General features: G+C 41.9%; 1 non-coding gene across 1 annotated transcript; it reads left to right on the forward strand.

The window, feature by feature from the left end:
• Nucleotides 1-11,277: 11,277 nt before the first annotated feature.
• Trnar-ucg (transfer RNA arginine (anticodon UCG)) lies at nt 11,278-11,350 on the forward strand. Its single transcript has one exon. It is a non-coding gene; the product is annotated as a tRNA-Arg (tRNA).
• The last annotated feature ends 8,023 nt before the right edge of the window (nt 11,351-19,373 follow it).

A 19,373-nucleotide genomic window follows, 5' to 3' on the forward strand; every position in this document is an offset into this window, starting at 1 on the left:
CGACGACGAATCTGTGTTGCTGGAACTGCTGCTGTTGTCGAAGACGGTAGCATCTTGTGGGGCCACGGCTAATTACAGGAACGGGCAATCGTAATTAATACAGCCTATTCCGCCCGTCCACTGTACTTCCACCTGCTACTATTCATCTGGCCGGCGCGCGTACATGATGCCGCCGAAATGGTACTCTCCACTGCGAGAGCGTTAACACCACACTTCCGCACACCACAAGCGCTGCAACCCGTCTCTCGCTCTCTCCGCGCGCTCTGCGCTACAACCCCCTACCCAAAGATTTTACAACGCACAAGCACTGCTATTATCTTTGCTAGTCGATGCAAATAACAATTCCATTGGCTTTTCCCCAGAGCCTATAAGTTTCACAGTAAAACATAGATGAAAACAATGAAGCGTCAACAGACATTTACCTAAATGTACACATACAGTGAAGCAATGTCGTTACTTATTAAAAGAAAGCATTTAAATTACAAATATTTACATACTGAAACCTTCCCGTCTCCACTGTACCTCTTTTGTTATTAATAGCCTTCCCTTTTACAATAAGCTATGTAACCTTCCCTTAGGATTTCTTTCTCTTGCTTAATAATAACAAATGAAATCTTCCCTTTGAAATTTAATCTCTTTCTCAATCTTCGCATACAAATTTAATTGCTGCTTTTTAAAAGTGATTTTCGGATTATTTCGACGAAACATAGAATGTGTCGTCGCCGTGTGGCTCTCAGTCGTTATCTGCAATAACCCAAAACTGTTCCTTACCTTTTTTACTGTTACTGGATCGCCATCTGACTGCTACATTGAACTGCGACATGAATATATTTACTCTGTTTTACTATATCTATTAGCTGCTGGTAGGCTTTCATAATAAGTGGCTGTATTTATTACCAAAGCTCACGTTATTCTTTAATTACAAAGCTGACGTTATTCTTTAATTAATTTGACTGAAGTTACGTAATTCATAGTTAAACTTTTTCTTGACAACAATAAAATTTTGCAAAGTTTTACGTTGATGGTTTTCGGGATGGATTTATAATTAGAAATGCAATATTGCTCGCAAAAGTTAATTATATTCTGAAAACGCTTCAAATATTTACTGTTGGTAATGAAATGATTTTACAAACGTTCAAATGGGACTTACTTTTTACAATAATCTTACAACTAGCATTGCGCAAACATACCTTCAGTAGTCTTGAGTTTCGCAAAGAAATTAATTCAATAATATTAGTTCCTCTTATGATAATAGTTAGTTGATGTCTCTCTAGATCCGTTTATAATCTCTTGTAAATCATAGCTGGTGGCTGGCAGGCACACTACTCCTCTCAACCTCTCGCTTCAGACCTGCTACCGATTCGCTTCACATCTCGTTTACTACTGACTTCTACGAACGCTAAAGTGCGGTCTCTTCCAATGGCTCTGGCTCTTCTAATGGCTCTGAGGTCATCAGTCGCCCAGAACTCAGAACTAATTAAACCTAACTAACCTAAGGACATCACACACATCCATGCCCGAGGCAGGATTCGAACCTGCGACCGTAGCGGTCGCCCGGCTCCAGACTGTAGCGCCCAGAACCGCACGGCCACTCCGGCCGGCAGTGCGGTCTCTCCCGCCAACAATGCTTTCTGGTGCAGACAATCCCTGCTACCATTACAAAATGTATCAATGCGCGGTCTTTCCCGCTCTTTCCTTAAGATGTATCCGTACGCTGTCGCTCCCGCCCTTTTTAAAATTATATCAGTTTTCGGTCTCCCTTGCCAAGAATACTTTGGTGCAGACATTCCCTGCTACCACAATTATTTCCAACATGACAAATATTAATTATTCCTACTTAATCCAATTAATAAAATATAAACATCTTTCATAAATTGTGGTTTGACAATAGACAATAGAAATGTACACGTCTTACAATACAATTCAAAAAAAATTATATATCTGTAGCAGGTGCCATGCATCCTGTTTCGGTGTTACAGCACTCCTATGTTGATAGCTGTTACAGATATGGGCAGTCGCCCGTCCCTCGCATGATTGATCACGTGGTGCGGCGGTAATTAACGAGTGCGCTGCCAAGTGCCGCCGCCTCCTCCGCCGGCGCCGGCGCCCTCGGTATTTGCTGTGTCAGTGCCGGCAGCACTCGGCGCAAGTCGGGTAGCGTAGCCGGCTTGTTGCATTACACGCCGTCCGCATAAATCACCAGCCGGGGAGGGGAGCGTGGCGAAGCGGCGCCGGTGATGGATGGGCCCGCATGGGCCGACGTCCACACCGCGTCATGCAACTGCACGCCTCACACAGGAGGCGACGTACCCGTATTCCGCTACGAAGTTGTCGGAGTAACTCTCAGGCCACACGCTTACAAGATATCCCGAAGGCCCTAGGATAGCACTGAAGGAAACGAAGTACAGGGTGGCGCAGCGGAACGGGAAATTTTGAACGTTACAGTTGGCAGCACTGTAGCGCCGGCAGATGTTCGAAATTTTGCACAATTGATGTGAACGCATTGCCATTTAGTAAACATGGAGAATTGGACTGGGGCGGAACGTGCAGTAGCCGTGAGAGCGTTTTACAAAAATGGTGATAGTGCGACTGCCGCGCAGAGAACATTTCGACAGTATTACCAGCTTCTAAACGGAGGTGGTTGGTTGGTTGGTTGGTTGGTTGGGGAAGGAGACCAGACAGCGTGGTCATCGGTCTCATCGGATTAGGGAAGGAAGTCGGCCGTGCACTTTCAGAGGAACCATCCCGGCATTTGCCTGGAATGATTTAGGGAAATCACGGAAAACCTAAATCAGGATGGCCGGACGCGGGATTGAACCGTCGTCCTCCCGAATGCGAGTCATGGACGTGTCCCATCTGCGCATGCGATTACAACGTGGGTGCGTAATTTTGAAGAAACAGGATCTGCCTTGAAAAAGAAACCTCCAGGTGGCATTCCAACGGTACGTACCCCGGAGAACATTGCAGCTGCTAGAGATGCAATCGAGAGAAAGTATGTTTTTTAACACAAACCTACGTTTTTTTTAAATGGAACCACGTTAGTTTTGTTAGCACATCTGAACATATAAACAAATACGTAATCAGTGCCGTTTGTTGCATTGTAAAATGTTAATTTCATCCGGAGATATTGTAACCTAAGTTGACGCTTGAGTACCACTCCTCCGCTGTTCGATCGTGTGTATCGGAGAGCACTGCAACATACATCGCGTTTCTACAGAATGATCTGCCAACGTTGCTCGAAAATGTCCCACTGGAAACGCGTCGACGTATGTGGTAGCAGCATGATGGTGTACCTGCACATTCCGCAATTAACACTAGGCTGACCCTTGACAGGATGTTCGACGGGCGTTTCATAGGACGTGGAGGACGCATAAATTGGCCAGCCCGTTCTCCTGATCTTACACCTCTGGACTTCTTTCTGTGGGGTACGTTAAAGGAGAATGTGTACCGTGATGTGTCTACAACCCCAGAGGATATGAAACAACGATTTGTGGCAGCCTGCGGCGACATTACACCAGATGTACTGCGGCGTGTACGACATTCCTTACGCCAGAGATTGCAATTGTGTGCAGCAAATGATGGCCACCACATTGAACATCTATTGGCCTGACATGTCGGGACACACTCTATTCCACTCCGTAACTGTAAACGGAAACCACGTGTGTACGTGTACCTCACCCCTCATGGTAATGTACATGTGCGTCAGTGAAAAAGACCAATAAAAAGGTGTTAGCATGTGGACGTAATGTGCTGTTCCAGTCTCTTCTGTACCTAAGGTCCATCACCGTTCCCTTTGGATCCCTACGTAATTCGGTGCTCTCCGATACACACGATCGAACAGCGGAGGAGTGGTACTCAAGCGTCAACTTTAGGTTATAATATCTCCGGATGTAATTAAAATTTTACAAACGGCACTGATTACGTATTTGTTTATATGTTCAGATGTGATAAAAAACTAACGGGGTTCCATTTACAAAAACGTAGGTTTGTGTTAAAAAACATACTTCCGTGCATTTTTTTATGGTTTGTATTAAACAATTACACTAGTCCCTCTCCTCACGTTCGGTCTGTGGAATCGGTTCGTCAGTATTTGATGTGGTTTACGAAATATATCCAGCGGTAATGTTAGGTGACTCACCTGTGTAGTAGGGAAACAGGAAAACCTAAAAAGATAAATTAACAGAGTAAGCTAGACTTGGTATGGCTTAGTAAAATGAACTGTGAAGAGATACGAGATTTTCCATCAGATTATTGTAAGATATAAACAGTAGCATCAGTGACTAATGTATCAAGTTTTTACATCACCGTGAATAAAACAGTAACGAGAAAACTTGGTGTGGCCAACAAATTGATCGAACCTTTGTCTGACGACTGAAAATAAGCCAAAACTACGAGTAACAAACACTCAGCAATCGAACATACAAGAAACACAAGCGCATGATGAAATAGAGCTTATGAGGAAATAGAATAATTTTTCTATTTGAAATACGTAATTAGGGTGAAAATTTGATAGTACTATTCTGTTGTTTGGATTGGAGGGGATGATGGAATGTAAATGGGGAATATGGGCTGTGGGGAAAAAGGTAAGAGAGATTCTAGTGTTCTACCATAAGCTTCGATTGATTGTAGCACAAACACTCTTCCAAAATCAAAAGAGAAGAAGGCGTGTATAGGTGGATAAAATGAGTAGTGGGTAGACATCAATTGGATTACATTTGACAAATATCTAGAAATGAAATTCTGGATTACAATGTGTACCTAGGTCTGGACGTACTCAGATCACTATCTGGTGGGAATGAACAACAGGATAAATTTCAAAAGGATAAAGGAAAAAGATTACACAATAAAATGAATATTGAAGATTTAGTACAGAATTAGTCGGAGCGGAAATTTTCTCAGGAGAAGTGGTGAGAGTAGTTCAGTAGAAGACAAGTGGAATATGATGTAGAAGGGAACACTTAAGACAGGGCAGAAAACCGCGGGTATAACAAAAGTAGAGGCTAAGAAGGCTTAGATGACCCAATAAATAGTCGAGCATACTTTCGTTTATAGATGGAAGTAGAATTTGTATGAATTTTAAGACTGTGGCAGGAAAGCAGTGCTGTTGGTTGCTTAGGAACGGAATTAACAAGAAATGCAAATGGGCTAAATGAGAGAATGAGAGACGAAAAACAAAGTTATGTAAAGATGCCAAGAAACATATAACTGCGGGAAAAACTGATACGGGTAACAGGAAGGTATTAACCTACGACATTCAAATAGAAGACCTTTATGAAATAGAAAAAGGGCAAACTGGAGGCATGAGTCCTCCGAAGGCCGGTGCGATGGAGAGAAACAAAGTGTGATACCCATTGGAGAGAAAGATGAAGCTGATGTGGAAGAAGTAGGCGATCTAGTAACAGAGTCAGAGTTTGACATAGTACCGAATGACCTGAACTCAAACAAGTAACCAGCAGTGGATGATGTACCTACGGAGTTACTGATGTCAGTTAGAGGTGTAGGAACTGGGAGCTTTACGAAGCGAGAGACTTACCATCAGACTGCTAAAATGAATGAGAGTGTGATGTAGCTACCAACTATTGGGTTGCATTAATAAGAAACAGACTTCTGGCTAATGCGAATTGAGACTGAGTGTCTCGCAGCAAAAAGTATGTTAAATTTTACCATTCGTCATGGATTCGTTACAAACCCCACAGTCTTGTAATTAATTAACGCGCTAGGCTACCAAATTCTAGAATTTGTCTCACCGTTAGTAGTGGTTCAAAACAAGAGCATGAGAAAGGCAGTCTCATAAGGAGTTTGCAGATCATTCTTCGCCACAGAGAATGTGTGGAACAGGGACCTACACAACAGCGCCGACCGACAAAGTGTGTCCGCCTCCCTTCGCCGTGTTCGAACGCTGTTCATGAGTTCAAGCGCCAGACGGCGCAGAGTTCTCATTGGCCGAGTCTATGCCCACCAAAGTATTTGGCCCAGAGCTCCCTTCGCGACTAGCCAAAGACTGTTCTCACTTCACATAGTGATTACTGGGAAAAGAATATGAGCTTCCGAGAAAGAAACTATGCAAAATGGTAAATTCTGAAAGCTGTCATTTGCGACGAGCAACTTCCAAAATGATATAAGGCACGGTTATATGTTATTAATACTGTGATATAACTTCTACGTTGCGAAGCAATGAACAAGATGAAAAAAAAAAACTGGAAGAGAAATAAAACAGCAGGGGGAACAGAGACCTACGTTAAGGATTGCAGGCAAAATACCTCTTCTTACCTAATATAAGAAAGAAAATGAAATTTGTTGAATGTAATGGTCAACGTACTTACCATGTAATATCGCTTAAAGGAAAGAAACAAAGCAAAGTCGAAGTTGATGAAGAGAGACAGAAAAGCGAACAACGACTTGCTTAACTTCACAGCTGGGAACATCGCATTAGTAGAAGCACTGAAAAAATTCTCTCATCCAGTAAGAAAGATTACCCAGGATTGTCGAACAAGAGGTGTCTTCTATGTATGTACTGCAACTAATGTGCCTGGCTGCGGTACATACACACATCCTTTATAACAAAGTCACAGCAAACTAATATGCCAGTATGGTTAATAATTAAATCTAAAGTAAAGTGCCGCTGGCGAACGAAAAGTTTTATGGATATGATGGATGTATGAACAATTTGTTTGCATCATATTTGAGAAACAGAATGCAAAAAGTTGTATTGAATAATTCAAACAACGCTGGTAAGAGAGGAAATTTTAGTGAAAGGGGAGAAATCACGAAGAGAGTTCCACGAGGTTCAGTTTTGGATCCACTTCTATTCCTTATAAGATGTGGATGACCTTCCATGTAACATTCATAAAGCGGAACTGGCACCGTTTACAGATTGTACTAGTGTTATAAAAAATCTCATTAGATTAAAAGCAACAAGAGATATTGCTAGAGACATTTTTCAAAGAATTATGAAATGGTCCTCTGAAAACGGAATCGCGCTAAATTTTGAGAAAACTCACCATTCATTTTTGTTCAATACACTGGGTCACACCAACAATCGATGTAGCACAAAATCAGGCATCATTAAGCACGGTAGAATGCTACAGATTTTTAGGTGTACATATCGATGAAAACTTGAAATGGAAGAAATATATTATTGAGCTACTCAAACAATTAAGTTCAACTGCTTTTGCTCTTCGTATAACTGCTAGTCTTGAAAACAAACGAATGAACTTCCTGGCATATTTTACATATTACCACTCAATAATGTCTTATGAAATAGTTTTCTGAAGCACCTCATCACTTACAAAGAGAGTACTGATCCCACAATCATATGTTGTGTTCACCTACCATGGAGTTAGGAATTCTAAATGCATCATAAAAATTTTCTTTAATGAAATTAGTCGTAAATAACACATCACATACTGAGAAGATTAGTGATACGTATACCTACAACATGAGACGGAAAACTGATATTTACCGCCCATTATTAAAGCTGCCAGTGGCTCAGAAAAGAGTTCAACATGCAGCAACAAACATTTTTTTTATCATTTGCTTAAGAATATAAAATGTCTGACAGCTAGGAAATCAGATTTTTAAATCTAGTCTAAAATCATTTCTCCCGAACAACTCCTTCCATTCCATGGACGATTTTTATTAAAAAACTGGCAGCCTGTAAGAAAAAAGGAGAAGCCCTAGTTTTTTTAAAGTAGTTTGATGAGAAGACTAAAAAAAGTGTTAATTAATCTTCGCATTAATTATGTATACATGTCCTATATACCGACTCGTTCCACAACATTTTGATGAAAAATGTCATTCACATAATGTATGGAATATGTAACCAACTAACTAACGGAGAGAAAGAAATTCCTTAATGTTACAGCGTAAAGTCAGCGCTCGCACTCCAGTCGGGAACGACAGAGAAGAGAAGGCTGTGAGAGGAGGTCAGCCAATAGCACTCTGGTCGACCACCCCCCAGGACAACAATGCGACAGCAGCGGCGCCTAGATGAAGAGGACACAAGAGCCGACTGGTGGCAGCCCACATTGGATAGCAGCTTCAACCTTAGCCACTTCGTTAGCTGACGAGTCGTAGCCTCTATCATAATCAATCTCTATGCAGCACAGTTAGGGATCAGCAGTCACTGCAGTTCAGTAGACAGACTTTTGTTAGTAGCGGGCGCTAGGACCAGAAGTGTTACTGGTGTGTTTATATTCTAAAGAAGACTGATTATTTGTATGTCGCCCTTTGCTTGCAACACATCTGTGTAACTGCACTTGTGGATGATCATGTATAAAGGACTACAATAATTCTCAGATCAATGTTAAGTATTTGTACTTGTCTTGTTGTAATCAAACTCATTAATATGAGTTGTTTGATTGTCTAGCGAACCGAGTATGCAGGAGTCCTACACACAACACTTAAAGCGAAATTTGAAGGTACAATATTGCATAGAAATTCAACGTTGGAAACCCGGAGGAATAGAAATCGGAGCATTTCAGATGTGGTGGTATAGTGGAATTCTAAATACTAATTTGACAATTAAGAACGAAATTAAGAAATGGAATTGATAGGAAGGAAAGAAATCTAAGGAGACACCACATCTGCATGTATACTCGGTAAGGCACCTTTGCGCAAGTGGGTTAGGGCATTTTTGGTATCTCCATGATTTGCCCCCTTTTCCTGTTCCAGTTGCGAATGAAGTGCGGAAAGAGCACCTATCGGAAAGTCTCCACAAGAGCTCAAATGCCTTTGAGTTGTCCATCTTGATCGTTTCGAGAGATGAACGTGAGAGGAAACAACATACTACCTGGCTCTTCTTGGAATACACCATTTCGAATTTTAGCTGTAAATCTCACTGTTGTGTATCCTACTTCTCTTACAGCGTCTGCAACTGTAGTTAGGAGAACATCTCACTGATGCTCTTGGACTAATGAAATGAACACGTGGAAAAACGAGCAGCTTTCCTTCAAGTCTTTTCTTGCTTCTCTGCTAATCTCCCCTGCCCAGAATCCCAGTCTAAAGAAGATACCCAAGAATAGATAGAATGCTGATTTTGTAAGCCACCTCTGTTTTGGTTTCGAACGTCCGATGTACGAAGACGACGCTAATGTCGGAAACGGCCGTCACTGACGCGAAGGCAAAACTCGCTCTCATCACTATACATCGTAGTGAAGTTTCCCGCAAACGATTACTAATGGTGCTAACTGGTGCTCTGGGTTTTAACATTCTTCAGAGTTCCTATTGCAGTCACTGTGCCGCTAGCAGTGGCTGTCTAGAATGGAAGTTAACGAGTACCGCTGGTACCCAGAACCAACATCGATAAACAACTGACCACCAACTGCTAACATGTTGGGTGTTTCTTCGGAGGGGTCATTCATCCACCTACAGACTCGCTGGCAATCATCTGATTACATGGAATGTGAGTGTTAGCTACATCGCAACATATCTAGAGACCTCACTAAGCAAGTAATTTGCTCAAAGCAACAGACGACTAATTTAGTAATTCCAGTATGGTTGTTCTGGGTTAAGTATTTACGTGTTCAAAGTTCGTCACTACTCTTCACAGCATGCTCTTCACAGCATGACGTTCATACGTAGCGTCTAAGTTAGTACCAGCATCTGCACTACCGTTGGCGATGACCCAATTTTACAGTGCTACCGAAGATGTCATTGTGAAGTCATTTTTATGAATCATATCAGCAATTAATGTCATGTACTTCCTGATTCTCTATGATTCTCAAGGCTGAAACAATTCACCACAACGCGAATACGAGGGTGGTTTGAAAAGTTCTCGGAATCGCAACGAGAGGTCAGCGCTAGTGCAACAAATTGTTCACGTAATATTCATTGGACTGTTGCCTGTACACGTGCCACGTCAGTGCTCTTGGAAGAGAGTTGCGACGGTGACGTGGCGCTGTTGTTTTTCCCACGTAGTGATTTGCGAAGATGGAAAAAATCGAGATTCGAGCAGTGATTAAGTACTTCGTAAAGAAAAGTATGAAAGCAAAGGACATTTAGGCCGATTTCCAGAACACACTGGGGGACTCTGCTCCTTCGTATTCAACTGCTGCGAAGTGGACTAATGAATTTAAATTTGACCGGGAGAGCTTAGATGATAATCCTTGCAGTGGGCGGTCAAGATGTGTCACTACTCCAGAAATCATTGCAAAAGTGCACAAAATAATCATGGAGGATCGCCGATTGAAAGCGCGTGAAATTCCTCACGCTTGGCAGATGTCATCTTAAAGGGTATATCACATTTTAACTGAAGAATTAGAAATAAAAAAATTATCTGCAAGATGGGTGCCGCGACTCTTGACGCTGGATCAAAAACGCATGACAATGGACAGACACATCGGAACAACGTTTCGCCCGTTTTAGGAGAAACGAACAAGAATTTTTTGCGCTGGTTTGTGATCACATATGAAACTTGGGTGCACTATTATACCCCAGAGATAAAACAACAGTCAAAGCAGTGAAAACATGCTGATACTCCGCCACCAAAGAAAGTAAAGACAATTCCTTCGGCGGGAAAGGTTATGGCATCAGTGATCTGGGATGCGAAGGGGTTCTGTTTGTAGATTATCTGATTATCTCCCCACTGGGCAAACAATTACTAGAGAATACTATGCTAATCTCCTGGACAAATTGCAGCAAAAGATACGCGAAAGATTTAGCAAAGAAGAAAGTCATCTTCCATCAAGACAATGCGCGCCCGCACACATGTGCCTCCGCCATGGCGAAATTACACGGATTGTAGCCACACTCGCCTTATTCACCGGATACGGCTCCGTCAGACTTCCATCTCTTCCCAAAACTGAAAATTGTTCTTGGTGGACGAAGATTTACTTCAAACGAAGAATTGATTGCCGGAGTTGACAACCATTTTGCAGGCCTGGAGGAAACTCATTTTCGAGATGGGATCAAGGCACTGGAACATTGGTAGACCAAGTGCATTAATCTACAAGGAGACTACATGAAAAATTAAAAAAAGTTTCCGTGATGTAAGTACATTTTTTCTATTCCGTTCCGAGAACTTTTCAAACCACCCTCGTACATCGGAAAACTCATGTGTTGTTAACTCGGCTACGATGGTCGCAACAGCATTCCTCTTTCTGTAAAGGGTATTTAACGAATTTCCTGCCATCTTGAAGAAGGAGATTGGGTTGTAATGATCTGTGGCTATCTGTCACCTACTTTCACGCTATGAGGAAACTACGCATCTTCACTCACACGCTACCGTTACACACACCGAACTGGCATCTTGACGCCAAAGTTACTACTCTCCACATAGACCATGTGGCCTAATGGATAAGGCGTCGGACTTCGGATCCGAAGATTGCAGGTTCGAGTCCTGTCACGGTCGATTATTTTTACTTAGAGATACACACAGTAATCAATGTATTTCTACTCGAGACACTCCTACGACTATCAGTGTTCGTAATTAATAACGAGACAGGTCACATAAATGTGGCATGACAGATGCTAAGACTATCCATAAAAACTAATGTTTGTCTATAACATTTTGGAATAACAGCTCGTTGTCTTCGGTTCTTCTGTACCTCAACAGACTATGAGACGTCTGCAATACCATTCTTGAATCTACACTTCGCTTTTTACGGGAAAATATGCTGCTCGTAATTTGTGGCGTTATGTGACCCAAAAATAACAGCGCGAAGGTACACTTCGCGGTACACTTCGCAATTTGATGGTGGGGCCTCCTAGATGCACATCTAGGCCATCAGTCAATGCGTCCTGGCGCCTTTATTCAGTAGTCAGCTGAGTCAAAGAATATGGGGGGGGGGGGAACTCTTCTTATTCTTCTTGTTCCTGTTCTTTTTATTGTCCTTCTTCTTCTTCTCCTTCTTCTTCTGCATGGATATGTGAGGTACATAATTAATCAGACTGCAGTCATCACCGACATGTAGCTGTCCGCTAGAACTGGTGTCATGGCTTAAAACAGAGCGCGTGCACTAATAGACGATGCGTCACTGTGATTGTAACAGTTGTTCTAAACAGCAATTTTAAGTAAAACTTCTGTAATCGTCACATAATCCATTTACTAACACGAATAACACGTTGCCTAAGTGTGGAGACATTACAAAATGACAGACACTACTAAAATCGCAACATCACCAGAGAAGTAAAAATAAGTTCTTTTTTGATTCCCATCTTAGTTCTAGTGCAGAGCGATGTTGTATGAATAGACGTAATGTTCTTAGGGGACCTCACGAAAGTACAGGCGGAGGACAACAAATATCCAGAGATCCACAGTGATGGGAGGAGGTACAACAGCCTAGGAAATAAACGTGAGGGTCAACGATGGATCAAGGTATCGCTTCCTGATATACGAGTTTCAGAACCTTAACACTTGTTCCAATAGGGCTATTCTCTGTACGGTGGCAGCTGGAGTTCCGAAACGGGCTATTACTGAACGTAACTACTTCTTGCAGCGAACACTAATCTTCTGCCCACTAACAAAACTCCGTCAACCATCCATCTTTTTTGTTCCCATATCTGCGGGACTCATGTCAAGTTATTAAACCGACAAAATCTTTGAAAATGTGCACTGGTTTCAGTAAATCACCTAGAAATATCCAAACTAAAATATAGAATACCTATACGGTTATCTCACCAATTGCTCAGAATTATTTTCAAAAGTTTACACAAAAAATAAATGAAAATGAGGAAAGGTCGTATTTCAAACGCAACGAACCATAGTATTACGGACCATTTGGGCAACGAACCATTTGGAGCCACAATCGGGACGTCACAACGAGTTAGAAGTTTGTAAATATTTGTAAGTCGCAAACCTAAATGAAGTAATGTACAAAGTTTCTGGAACTTCAAAGCTATAGTGGTCCCGCTGATGATCTGGAACTACACTGCCTGAAAAAAAGAAGAAAAGAAAAGAAAAAGAATAAGCATCCAGAAGACAAGTCAAATGTCAATGTAATGTTGTACATGTGCACACTATTGGCAGGTATGCAAATGAGTATTAGAGTTACATTCTCTCTGACAGGTGGAATGGCCGCCAGAGTGCATTAGTATTGTTCGCGTTCAGCGCTGTTACCAGGCCTGCTGTGATATATAAGGATAATGAACAGTGTCCGATGTTGGGCGATTACTGTGAAGAACACAGAGGCTCCGCGTTCTCGTGTGAGACAATGTTATCAGCACCTGACATTAAATAATTTAGTGGAGCGTTTTGAGAACTCACAAGTAGATAAGTCGGCTGGCAGCCGTGGCGGAGTCCGGAGTAAAGATCAGAAATGAACTCAATATATCAGCGTTAAACTCGCCCTGAGCTCGTAGACTCGGCTCGTGAATATCCGCCGCTGCCCACGTACCACTTGAGTCTTTTATGGGGTACAAGTGGAATTGACTCGCTCAGAAGAAGAGAGTGAGTACTTGAGTTCGTAAGTACAAACGCGGACAAACGGCATTCCAGTTACATACGCAACCTTTTTTTATATAATTTTTATATAAATTTCAGCCATTAGACTGTTAAGTATTATTCATTTATTTCACATATTCTTCATTTAGGTTTTATAGACATTCTCAAGTGCAAGTTGAAACGTCACAAAATATCGGACCTGCGTAAATGACAGAAGCAACCACTGGGGCCGCGCGGAGTGGCCGCGTGGTTTTAGGCGCCATGTCAAGAATCGCGTGGCCACTCCCGCCGGAGGTCCGAGTCCTCACTCGGGCACGGGTGTGAGTGTTGTCCTTAGCGTTAAGTTAGTTTAAGTAGTGTACAAGTTTTGGGACCGCTGACCTCAGCAGTTAGGACCCCTAGGAATTCACAAACATTTGAACCATTGGGCATGAGGATTATTGTATGCGAACTACCTGACAAACCCACCACTACCCGAGTATTAATTTGCGAATTTTCTATTAGAAACGAAGGGGAAAACAGCACGTCTGATGCAATATTTTTTCATGCATCTCAGTGTTTACGACGTCGTATCTCTTGAACTAGCTGTCGTACAACAATATGTTTGTGTAGGTATATTCAGCGGCGTATGTGGATACTATCTGCGAAACATGTTGCGAATAGAGTTGGTTGCAAAGAAGTAATAAATTTAAACGTGATCCACGATGCGACTTTTTTTCAAGCGTTTCACGTTTATGTCTTATCTCCTGTTCTATGAGTCATAAAATTATATAATATTGTAGGTACATTCAGGCATTCATACTGTCTGAAAAATATGTTGCGAATAGAGTCAGTAGCAAAGAACTAATAAATTGAAATGTCATAAAAAATGCGGCACTTTTTCCCGTATGTCAGTGTTTGTGACGTCGTATCTCCTGAACTATTGGAGACAGGTGGTTCTAACCCCACAGCGATTGTTTCCTGACGGTAAGTAATATGTGTATCAAGTTGCATTGAAAACGGTCCAGTTGTTTAGGAGGTGATGTGGAACGTACACACACACATACATACATACATTTTTATAATGTATATGAATCGTTTATAGATGTACATGTATATATTCGACGTTACACGTTACACACAGATAACTTTCTCGAAGCCAATGGTAAATTTATTTTAATATCTAATATATGTTCAGAGAATGTGTTTTGCTTATTGGTTCTAGTAAAGCTGCGATTTCAGTCAATAGATTCCGAACTATTTCCCGATTGCGATATTTTTCATACTTTGTTTTTGACAACCGACCGAAGAAAACAAACTGATTTCAATTTCACCAATTGTCGTTCCAAGTCTGTGCATGCGGCAGATGAGCTGAGCTGCTTTGTTACCTTGCCCGTACCGAGTCCTGATTTGAGTTGATCGGCCGACTTCGGCCGACGTCGGTCTTCGACCAAATCCACCGATGTCTTTGCCAGTGTGACTGTAGCCTTAGCAAGTGTGGCGCCCGAGACAAATTACGCTACGTATTGTTTCGCAGATTTTATCGGAAACTAATTGGCAGATCCGGATCAATTATCTGCATTACTATACTTGTGAAATCAGTACAATAGTTATCGACGGCCTCACGTTGATCCGTGAGACAGGGTCAAAACTACTGACTACTACCAAGCCAATAATTACAAGCTCTGAGGCCATAAAATTGCTTTCAGAAATATTCCGAAATCCGACGACTACACAGGAATACGTACACTGTAACCTCCCCATTAAATGTTTCTGTATTAAATTTAGTCCAAATTTCTAAAAATTCTAAAAAAATCTACGGATTACCAAAACCATGTACCTACAAACTGTTATTCATCTTAAACTCGTATACTAACCTTTGACTGAAGAGAACCTAATTTTAACTGAACTGTAACTGGTCTCAGTACAACTTGTCTTTATATTAAATGTGCAACTGAAGTAAAACAATTATCTGGCCCTAATCAAAATTTCCACTTACCTCTCGTCTTGACAATATTGTTGCAGATTTCTCGAAAGCTCCCCGTCTTGACAATATTGTTGCAGATTTCTCAAAAGCTCAACAACAAACAGCAAGCAGGCAGTCTACATAAATATGCAAACTGTAGCATATCATCTGGAGCAATTTGGTAATGCGTAATGATAAACCTTCTGCAAACATTGGAATGGGGAGAGTAACTATTCCTATGAAATGATACAACAGTTTTAGAATGAGGTAGGTATTCAGGAAGACAGAGTCAAACTTAGCGTGATCTTCACACATAATATTGGTCTGAACAATACTACGCTTAATAAAGTGAACAATGATTTGGAAAGGGTGCAATGTTGACAGAGAATTTCTACAAAAAGTAAGCAGCTTAATCACTAGACATCTTGATGCATGACTAAGGGAAGTGGGGTGGTCTTCCTCTCAGCTCTGAGCAAGTTAGCTAGCTGACAGTAATTAATCTAAAATATTAACTGTACGGTGCTGCAGTGTTACCTCAGACTTCTTCTCTTCAAAAATAAGAACGTTCTTCAAAATTTATCTTTCTTTCACCTTCCAGTATATACATCATATTCATTCTTGCTGTCCTTTACCGTAAAGCTTTCTTCATCTAACAGAGACAGTCCAAGTCTACACAGAACCACAGAATACGTCCATTGCTACCGCACTTCAACTAAGAATGTGTCACACTGTGCAAAGGCGAAGACTGTGCCACAACAAGACCAAAGATTGTTTAACAGTAGCATAATTTTCTCTCTCTCGGACGTGCACCCCGATAACTTACAAAAATCAGAATGACATGCCCACCATACAACAACAACAGTTCATACAGCATTTCCAAATAGCTTCTAGCAACCTGCACCAATAACCTCTACAATAACGACACCAGAATACAGTTCTAGTGTACAGGGAAGGAATCACACAAAAACACGAATCTCACTTTTACACAGAAGCGAATATAATTTATTGCTTTTAATGAAAACCTCGCTGTGTCCGTCTCGTTCACTGAATTCCACCACGCCGCTGGCTACTTGTTTCCACAGACTGATTTGAGATCTAGTCCTGTTGCGCATTCACAAACTCGCTAAATGGCAACACCCTCTAAAAAAAACCAGAACGGTTCCACCCGAAATCCATGCCACCACACAGTAATGCTTCTTCTGACTCTCTCAAGTTTCTGTACTGTAAGAAATAACTCAGTTGGTCACGAAGGAGCAACTTCTCTTCACATCTAAAGCAAACTACGAAATCACCGCCTCCTCCCTAGAGGGCACATGGATGCCACACTAGAGATGAGAAACGGAGCGATTGCGAGTGTTATGTCGTGGGTTGCTTACTTCACAAATCAAGGCGCCACTGTTACGTCAGTGCTAACGGGCTCCCTTCGCTGCCGCTGTAATTCCAGGAGTATGACGAGGCTGAGAACTGTGGTATTGTGGGTGCTTCAGTCTTACTGAAGCATGCAGAAGTGTAAGCCTGTCTGTGACTTATTGTTAGTATGGAAGACGAGTACACGATCTTGCTGCTTGTAAGTAGCACTGACAATGCGAAATGACAGATTGTTGGGATAAGATGGCTTTTAATAAAGCTGCAGAGGGCGTAAGCTGGTAATTCATTGGTGTACAGTACACAACTGGAAATGTGTTGCATTAGAGGAGGAGTGATGTTTGGAATAATTTTCATGCTACAGTCCACGCTTCAACGAAAAACATAGAAATTTCGTCCAATGCAAACAAAATGGTTGTATTCCTATTTGGTTCAAATGGTTCAAATGGCTCTGAGCACTATGGGACTTAACTTCTAAGGTCATCAGTCCCCTAGAACTTAGAACTACTTAAACCTAACTAACCTAAGGACATCACACACATCCATGCCCGAGGCAGGATTCGAACCTGCGACCGTAGCGGTCGCGCGGTTCCATACTGAAGCGCCTAGAACCGCTCGGCCACCCCGGCCGGATGTATTCCTATTTATTCTACCTCCACCATAAGAAAACCTACAGGGTGCGTCAAAAAAATGTATACACACTTTGAACTGTCATAGACAATTTATTTCCCGTTCTACAAGGTTAAATATCTGTGAGAAAGTAATGTTATGTTTCTTCAACAGGTGGCAGCAGTGGCAAGGAAGTAACTGCAACATGGCGGAGGTGCGTTTGAGCTTTGAAGCGCGGAAGCAGATAATTAAGTGGTACTGGAAGTTTGAGAATGTAGCTGCGGTTCGAAGACAGTGGAGATGTGAGTATGGTACAGAACTACCTTCAAGATTAACAAATACACGTCTACGAGACAAATTCGAAATTCATGAAACAGTGTGTGATGTGCATAAAGGTCGATCAGGGCAACCTCGTACAGCCACAAGTGATGATTCCACAACTGCGCTCTTGGAACTGTTTCATAGTTCGCCTCAAAAATCTTCAAGGCAAGCGGCACGTGAGAGTAATGTAAGTGCTAGTAGGGTGCTACGCATTCTGAAGAAAGGCAAGTTTCGTGTGTACATTCCAAGGCTGGTGCAACAGCTAAGTGACGACGATCCAGATCGAAGGTTAGAATTTTGTGAATGGGTTCAGGAGATGGTGAGACGTGAACCGGGATTTATGGGTAGCATAATTTGGTCGGATGAAGCCCAATTCAAACTCAATGGAACTGTCAATAGGCACAATTGTGTGTACTGGGCTGAAGATAATCCTCACATTGCAGTTGAAAAGGCTGTGAATTTGCCTGGTGTAAATGTGTGGTGTGGTTTGTCTGCAAGGAGACTCATTGGACCTTTCCGCTTTGAAGGTACTGTTACTGGAGTAACGTAGCTAACAATGCTTGCTGACTCCACATACCCTGCCATTCGTGCATTACACGGTAATGATGAGTTTTATTTCCTACAAGATGGCGCCCCGCCGCACTATCGTAGGGACGTACGAGCATACCTGGATCACAGTGTGCCAGGCCAGTGGATAGGACGCAGGGGACCAATCGAGCCGGCCGAGGTGGCCGTGCGGTTCTAGGCGCCACAGTCTGGAACCGGGCGACCGCTACGCTCGCAGGTTCGAATCCTGTCTCGGGCATGGATGTGTGTGATGTCCTTAGGTTAGTTAGGTTTAATTAGTTCTAAGTTCTAGGCGACTTATGACCTCAGAAGTTAAGTCGCATAGTGCTCAGAGCCATTTGAACCATTTTTTGGACCAATCGAGTTTCCTGCACGCTCCCCAGACCTCACGCTACTGGATTTCTTCTTATGGGGCACAGTAAAAGATGAGGTGTACAAACATAAACCACGTAACCTGGACACACTTTGGAATGAGATTCAGGCGGTGTGCGCAGAAATCTTATTGGACACTTTGGTACAATGTAGGCGATCAGTGGTGACTCGTACTCAGAAATGTATTGATGCTGAAGGCCACCAGTTTGAACATTAATCACATTTGCAAAGTACATTTATTTTTCCAATTGGACTTTAAGCTTTCCATTTCCAGAAATTTAACATTGTAGAACGGGAAATAAATTTTCTATGATGTTTCAAAGTGTGTATACATTTTTTTGACACACCCTATATATGCCGCGTCAGACGAAAACTGGATATAGAGCACAGTCACTGTTATAACCTTGGCACAAAAAGAGCACTATTTCTGTTTTCCTTTGATCATTGCAACTTGTGTTTATGAGTAACTTTGAGTTGTGTAGCTTATCATTCATTTCTGTTATTTTTTAGAAAACTCTTACAAATTTATTTAAATAACTAATCACTATTTAGCGATTGTACTTCATCGTCGTGTCATGTTTCTTGGTACTGTCGTTACATACTCGGTAACGCCTCGAAAACGTGTTTTTGTCAATCCTCATGGGAAATGTTAGACGTGAATTATAATCTGAAAAAATACTTTTTTTCGAGGAGGAGGATGTAAATTATGCTTAAAGTTGCTGTGGTGGATATTTTTACGCTGAATGGCACACATTGAAGAATAACTGTCCGCTCTACTGAATTTATTTGAGGTGGTGGAGACTGTTTGTCATA

This window comes from Schistocerca cancellata, chromosome 3, assembly GCF_023864275.1.
Source record: "Schistocerca cancellata isolate TAMUIC-IGC-003103 chromosome 3, iqSchCanc2.1, whole genome shotgun sequence".
Lineage (NCBI taxonomy): Eukaryota > Metazoa > Arthropoda > Insecta > Orthoptera > Acrididae > Schistocerca > Schistocerca cancellata.